The 7,679-nt window shown below is 38.3% G+C and overlaps 1 long non-coding RNA gene across 2 annotated transcripts in view; it reads left to right on the top strand.

Moving 5' to 3' along the window:
• The window catches only part of LOC134732534 (uncharacterized), a 163,723-nt gene extending 156,269 nt beyond the window's left edge, over positions 1-7,454 (top strand). Inside the window, exons 4-6 of one of the 2 annotated variants that reach the window (XR_010115847.1) lie at positions 2,508-2,586; positions 3,736-3,963; positions 7,364-7,454. This is a non-coding gene — a long non-coding RNA (uncharacterized lncRNA). Of the gene's footprint in view, positions 1-2,507; positions 2,587-3,735; positions 4,604-7,363 lie in introns of those variants that run through there. The other variant, XR_010115846.1, reaches the window with a different exon arrangement.
• Positions 7,455-7,679: the final 225 nt, after the last annotated feature.

The raw sequence follows: 7,679 nt of genomic DNA on the forward strand, positions 1-7,679 counted from the left end.
ATATCTACCAGATATCTCAAGCTTCAAGACTGAAATCATTACCTTCAAATACCCTCCATATCTATACTTTGTCCTTCATGTTCCCTTCTTTAGAAGATGTTTTGTCAACAGCTCCATTCCTCCTAGAAGTTTTGTAGTAGTCATCCCTGATTTTCCTCTCTGCTTCATCACTAACCAGCCTCCTTTTTTCTAATCAGCCACAACATCCTATTGCTTCAATTCTCTTAATGCCTCTCAAATATACTCACTCGGCTCTAGTGTGGTGATTACAGCCATACTTCAGTCTACTGTAATTACTTGCCTAAAATATGACCAAATTCTTTTAACCTTTTCCATCTGTTCATTAAACAAATTTACTCTAGAGGTTTTATTTTCTATAATGGAACTAAGATTATATTATTCATTTCTTCAAATAATTCAATGTCTTACCATTACCCTCTAAATGAAATCTAAACTTCTTACTGTAGTTTAGAAAGCTTTTCTAGAGCTGGCCACATCTATCACAGATAATGCTGCAGGCAGCTTGTATCTGTGACCCTGTCATCACCTCCCTCTGTACTTACTGCATTGAGGATGCTGGACACTGCATGGCTTCCCCTGTTACCATCATCATGGTCCTCACTGTAACTGTAATTGAAAGATTACATGTCCGAATCCTCCACCCTTTCATCACATTATGGGCCTTCTGATCTCAACCATGATGTTCTTCCTATGCCTGGCTCTGTGTTTGGCAAATGGTAAGGGTCAGTCTTTGCCCTTCCATGCATGGATGACTCATTGGGATGTCACCTTTGCTCCTGTCTCTCATCCCATCATCCCCCAACGCTGCACTTGACTCACTAACATTTTCTTTTCCCTAAACAGCAGATTCAGTTTGGGTATTGAGGCCTTTGCACTTTGTGTTCTCTCTGTGTGCAAGCCTCTGCTTTTATTACACTGCTTGGAGGATTGTCACCTTTCAAAACAGGAGACTTCCACATGTCTGAGAAAGAGTTTTAAGGTCCGTTGCATGGTTTGACTGTCTCCCTTTTCCCTTTTGCCTGAGAACCACGTTTCAAATAGAAGCTGCTCTTTCCATCTGGTGAAACGGCATGAGGAGCAAAGTCGTATTTAACCCAGAGCTGAAATGCAATGTCAGTGAGAAAAAAGCTACTGTGAGCCACTGAGTTTTGGGGACTATTCCACAGCACACTCCAACCTAGGGAAATCTGACAAAAGCAGACCATCATATTTGCAGATTTGAATTCAACTTCTCTCTGGTCTCTTAGCCTTCTAACAATGTGTGCTAGCAGAGAATGCTAGCTTCTTCCCACAGTAAGAAAAGAAGAAATATCCTACCTTCTCCTCAGACGTAGAGTAAATTATGAGCTTGGATGTCCTTCCTGTATAAGTTCTATCAGCTTCAATGCATGCATATTTTTCTCTTCAAAAAATAAAATAAATAAAATAGCTAAAGATCCTTCCTAAATGCTACTTATCACTCTATTTACCATGCCCCTAGTGCTAAACAACTGTTTATAATCAGTTTAAAAAAATAGTTTTGTTCTCTCCATTCTCATTTTGTGAACTCCCTCCAGCTTCTCAACCTTTTTCATTTTGCATTTCATCCTGGCAATGCATGCAAACACGCTTTAATGTTATCAGTGGTATGCATGTCTCTAAAGGCAACAGATACCCTTTCGGTCCCCAATTTATCAGAAGACTCATTGATATTCAACTTTCTGGACCATTCCAGATTTTATAAAATGTGGCCATCATTTGACTTCAGTAACTACAGTTGCATCATTTTGCTCTTGTTGCTTAGCCTCTGCTTCAGATTGATATCTACCCTAAAATATCTAGCCTCTGCTTCAGATTGATACCTACCTTCACAAATTAATATTTAACTGAATATGCAAAATTTTCACTTGGTGATCTCAAGATACATCTCAAACTTAACATCCCCAAAACAAAATATCATAATTTTTGCCTTTACAAATGAAAATCTATCACTACAAGTTACTTTTCAGTTTTAGAAAATCATAAGAAATTGAATTTTAGAATATGCATTCTCTTGTGTCGGGCTTTGAAAGATACAATGTTTTGTGTTTTAGTGTAATATTTTTAAGATTTGTCCACGTTGCATCAGGTTTGTCCCTTTTATTGCTGAGTCATAATTTTTATACAGATGTACCAACTGAATCCAGTTATATAAAATTCATCTATAATTATTTTGTGGACTTACGTTTTTATTTTTTTTAGGGAAATGTTTAACAGTGGGATTTTCTGGTCTTGTGGTATGCATAAACTGAACTACAAAATGCTGAACTTTCTCTAAGCGACTATTGTTAGGGTCTGAGATTTTAACCTACTTATAAGCTAACATGTTAGTTTATTAATGCCTTATGGATGCAAGCAGAAGACACAAAACTCCCAGGTCAGAGAAACAGGACTTTATTATCCACAGTAGAGCAATCATCATGAGCATCCTGTTTGACTTGGCTTTTCATATCGCCCACGTCCCACAGGGATGACACAGACGGCCCAGATGGATGGCTGAAGATTAAAGGAGAGGAAGAGTGATCCTGGGGAACTCTTCATTTTAAGGTAACTGGTGAGCAAGCCTAAACTTTGTCTTGGATAAAAACATTTCCTCGTCCCTCAAAGTGGCTGATTGCAATCATAACCCTGAGAAATGGCCCAGGTTAAAAAATGATAAAAAGTGGGAGACTTTGATATTAGATACTTTTCTAGATATTTTGAAGTATCCAGAAAATGTGTGGTATTAGGAGAGACCCATGGAGGACAATTTCACAACAGCTGAGTAATTTTACATTCCCATTAGCAACGTAGGAAAATTATTTAATTTCAGTAATTCTAATAGGTTTATATTAACTTGAATTTCCTTGAAGAATAATGATACTGAACATCTTTTCTTGCTTATTGAGCATTCATATGTCTTTTTTTGCAATGTGTATTTTCAGAATTGTTTCTTTTTAAATTGTGTTACATCTTCTTATTTTTCAGTTTTAAGGGTTCTTTACATATTATTAATACACATTTTTTTGTCAGATATGTGCATTGCGAATATTTTTCTCTCAGTCTGTGGCTTACATTTTCATGGTCTTAGAGGAACCTTTTGAAGAACAAAATTTTATCTTGGTGAAATGTAATCTTTTATTTTTTAGCACTTAGTGCTTTTGTATTCTAAGAAATGTGTCCCCACCCCCACAAGTCTGAAATTTTTATCTTGTCCTTTCTTTTACAAGTTTACAATATGATTTTTGCTTTTTCGTGTGTGTTTAATTTTGAGTTATTTTTGTGTATGGTGTGAGGTGGTGGTATTTACTTTTTCCAGGTGGAATCAACTTGTTCTACCAACATTTATTTAAAAGATTGTCCTATTCCTGTTCTTTTCTGATTGAATTATGTTTGTCCTTTCTCCCACTGAATTCTGATATTTCTCAAAAATCAAATAATAGTATTTGTGTATTTCCCGTTTTGGGCTCTCAATAATGTTCTCTCTTTATGCCAATATCACACTGTCTTGAGTGCTGAACATTTAAATTAAGTACTCTAGCCAGAGGTATTTGATGGGTTCCAATCCATTACATTTATTATTATTACTATTATAGTTATAATAATAATTATTAATGGTTGTTTACAGCAGGTAGGCTAGTCCTGTAGCAACCATTTTGCCATAATTAATAGTGTGATATTCTGTTTACTTATAATTTGATATTTTTCTTCCTTTAGTAAATTGAAGATTGCCAGAAATTCCTTACTATTTCTCCCATCGAAATAGGGAAGCAAATTCACCTCACCTTGAATGTGGGCTCCTTTTATTGACTTCTTGTCCAACAGAAGGTGGGAGAAAAAAAAACAACATTATGTTCTTGGACTTCCAAGACTAGGTCATATGAATCCTTGAAGCTTCTTTCCAGCTCTCTTGGAACATTTTCTCAGTGAGACCCGAGATGCCATGTAAGTCTAACAGCCACCCCACTGCTGTACTGGGGAAGACACATGGAGGTGTTCTGATGGACAGCTCCTGCCTGGTCCAGAATTCCAGATCTCCTGCCAAGATGCTAGGAAAGCGAGAATAGCCCTCTTGGATCTTCCAGACCAGTGCATCTGCCAGCTAAGTGTTAGTGTGAATTCTAGAAATGCTATGTTGAAAGGAAAGCTCCATGGGTAAATACGCTTCTGCTAATAAGTGGGATACCAGAACTGCTGTTAGCAGCTGTCAGGTGGAAGTGGTTCTCATGTGTCAGATTCTAGTGGAAGTTTTCAGTGTCTCTTTTCCTTATAGGCTTAATATGTTTCTCTACTGCTCCCAGCAGAGGTTCTCAGCATACTCCAAAGAACACTGACTTTGATATCGTGCCGATCAGGTTTCGAATTCACTAATTTCCATTTATAATCTGTATAACATCAAATCCTGTTCCAATGTTTCTGTCATTCAGCTTTGTCATCTCTCCACACAGAAAAACACCCACCCATGGTCATCCCACCTCTGCTGCCTAAACACTATGTTAATGTTACGTGGCTTCCCCATGCTATGCACTGTCTGTAAAATAGGGATAGTATCACCTTCCTCTGGATGCATTGTGCAAATTCAATGTGACCATCCATGTAAAAAATTTGATGTTAGGCACATAGGATTTGCTTAATAAATGTTAGGTATTATTCACATGAGGACTTGATAAAAAAAGGTAAAAGCATGTATTTATCACATAAAAGCATCAAATAAATGCCAGTTTCCTTCATTCTTTTCCTTTTAGGGCACTTTGAAAATATGGAAAACTAGTTACTACACAGCCTCAAGAAGCTCATGATTCACTAGTTACTTATACAAGTGATCCTAATTATGGCTTGAGTTGTAGTTGTTTTACAAGATGTAAAAAATATTGAGATAATAATTAGTTATTTACCAAACAATTTTGCTTGTAGAGATTTTAAATTCTGTCATAAAAAGACCCATAAGCCTCTCAACTGCAAAGAATTTAGCGTCACCTTGTTTTTTTCCAAATTCAAAAAAAGCAATAATCTAACTACAGAATAAACCATGGGCGGTATAGTACAAAAAATGTTATTATGTTTTTACAAGTCGTGCAGTCCATTGATCAGGCAGGCAGGAGTGGGGGTAACAAAGCCAAACACTGAATACACGTTTTGCTACAAAGAACCTTGTCTAATCAGTTCCATTTAGAAATGCACATTTATTTGGCTATATTTGCAAATCATCATTTTTTTCTCTAAAAATAATATGGAGTGTGGAAATGCTTTCCTATGCAGAAAGGTTTTTTATTTATTTTGCTGAGTTTCAGGAAATGAAGCTTAGTTGCTACCTTGCACAGAAACACCAAACTATAGAATGCACAAATTTAGCACAGAGTCTGCCGTGTATGGCAATTTTGATACTGCTACCCACAATTCACATTTACTGCATCCATCCAATTACACCCATGTTATCAATGCACAGCACTTAGAGCAGGCTGGCAGTTCACAAGAGTGCAACGGATGTCACACAGTCTGCATATCAGTCAATCTGCTTCCTGATATGCTTTAAGAAAACCTGTTCCTCAGACTCACCTGAAATGCAAAGAGAGAGGTGGAGGACGATGGCCCATGTTTCCTCTTGTGTACCCACACTGCAGTTCTTGTTGATGACCATCTACTGCAAACTGTCCCACAAATCTTTCAAAGAGAGTAAAGGCGAAGCCAGTCCCTGTGTTAACAAACCTCAACCTTATTTCAGCAGATGGTAAACTTTGATTTTGTTTAAGAACCAAAGCTTCAACAGCTTCAGGAAAAACATGTGTTTGTAATTCATCTCCATTTTAATGCCATCCTTGCACGGGCAAGCTACATCTCATGCTCCAGGTGAATGGGTTCTTAGGTTCTGGACACTCCGTCTTCATTTCAGTTATTGATACGTAGAGTTGGTGAGTTTCAAGCCAATCTGTAAGTCAAGAGTTTATTTGGGGGCTGAGTTTCCTTTCGAAATATACTCCCTGCAGCCTCAGCCTGTTGCCTGTTCACCTATTTCCTTTTCAGAACAAATCATGGAAAGGACCAGGTTATCTCTGATCCATTTGGGGTGTGTAAATATCAAGAAGGATAAGGTACCTTTCCTGGACTTGAGAACTTATAGCCTAGTAAGAGAAGACAGGAATAAAAAAAGAAAAATTTTAGTTGCTGTGAGACTGGCATATAAAAGTAAAGTGAGAAGACAAAGAAAAAAATGGAAAATTATCAGAAATGGGTATAAAGATGGCTTCATAGAGGGGGTAAACTGTGTCTGAGAAATTAGAAAATGCCCAGAAAGACATCAAAGAGAAGGATAGGCTGAAAGGTGGAAGGAATAATGTCTGTTAAAAAAGGCAAAGAGTCATGAAATAGATAATGAATTTCTAGAAACTAGAAAACTGGGCACAATGGGACAGGGCATGGAATACAATTAAGTGACCTTTGATTTAATGTTCAAGCTAGTATCAAAGGAGATGCTGTGAATTGTAATCTTGAAATAGCACACATAAACCAGAGCTGTCCCAGGCAAATTGTGACATATGGTCTCCCTAGGCATAAAGTTAATGGTACAGCCAGAAGGTTAATAAAGTAGGAAATGAATTGAAATGGCTGCTCTCACACACGCTACAATGTTTGAACCTGATACAGTGTGGTAGGCAGAATTTTGTTCACTATGACTTTCACCCCCGGTGCCACCTTTGTGATTATGTTATATGCATGGCAGAAGGGACTTGCAGGTGTAATTAAAGTTGCTATTCACCTGACTTTAAGAGAGGGAGGTGATCCTGGGTGGTCCAGGTGGGCACAATGTAATCACACAAGTCTGTACTAGCAGAAGCAGAAGGCAGACAGATAAGGGAAAGAGGCAGGACAGAGATATTTGAAGCCTGACAAGGACTTGACATGGTATTAATAGTTTTGAAGATGGCAGGGAACATAAGGAAGGGAGTACAGGTGGCCTCTAAAAGCTGATGATGACCGCTGGCCAACAGCTCTTGACCTGGAGAAGAGTGTGTGTTAAGCAAGTGTAGATGGTGATGATAATAATGATGATGATTTTGCTTATATGCTGAGGAGACATCATGTTAGGAGTGATTACAGATAAAGCAGCAAAAAAGGAGGAAAGTGTTGAGGTAAAGGTGAGAGAATGGGTGAGCTCAAGAGGCAGGCAGGAATCCTTAGTCAGGCACAGTGGCTATACATTCCTTTTCATTTCTCCTTGGACTTGAAGATGCGAAACAGAGTCCTTTTCTCAGATGCCCATTCATTAGGGGTGGCCATGTGACTGAATTCCAGCCATAAAGATCACATATGGCATTTTAAGGCAGAAGCTTTTCCCTTCTCCCAGCAGGATGGAAAGGCTGAAGCAATAGGAGCAGACGCACCATACAATCGAAGGAAGCAGAGACCCTCAATATGGAACAACGAGAAACATCCCTGCGGTAATATTTGAACAAAAACACACTCCCGTTGTGTTGTGCCTTTTCTTGATATTTTAGACTATTCATTTTCACAGCTGGACCACTGCAACCATCACACATGTGAGAAGAAGATGGGTCTAGAAGGAAGAAAGTGAGGGAAGCTACAAACATTCGTGTTTGTTAGTGGGGACCACGAAGGTGAGATAGATTTCAATTTCCTCGGCCGGGCACGGTGGATCATGCCTG

Source organism: Symphalangus syndactylus, chromosome 15, assembly GCF_028878055.3.
Source record: "Symphalangus syndactylus isolate Jambi chromosome 15, NHGRI_mSymSyn1-v2.1_pri, whole genome shotgun sequence".
Lineage (NCBI taxonomy): Eukaryota > Metazoa > Chordata > Mammalia > Primates > Hylobatidae > Symphalangus > Symphalangus syndactylus.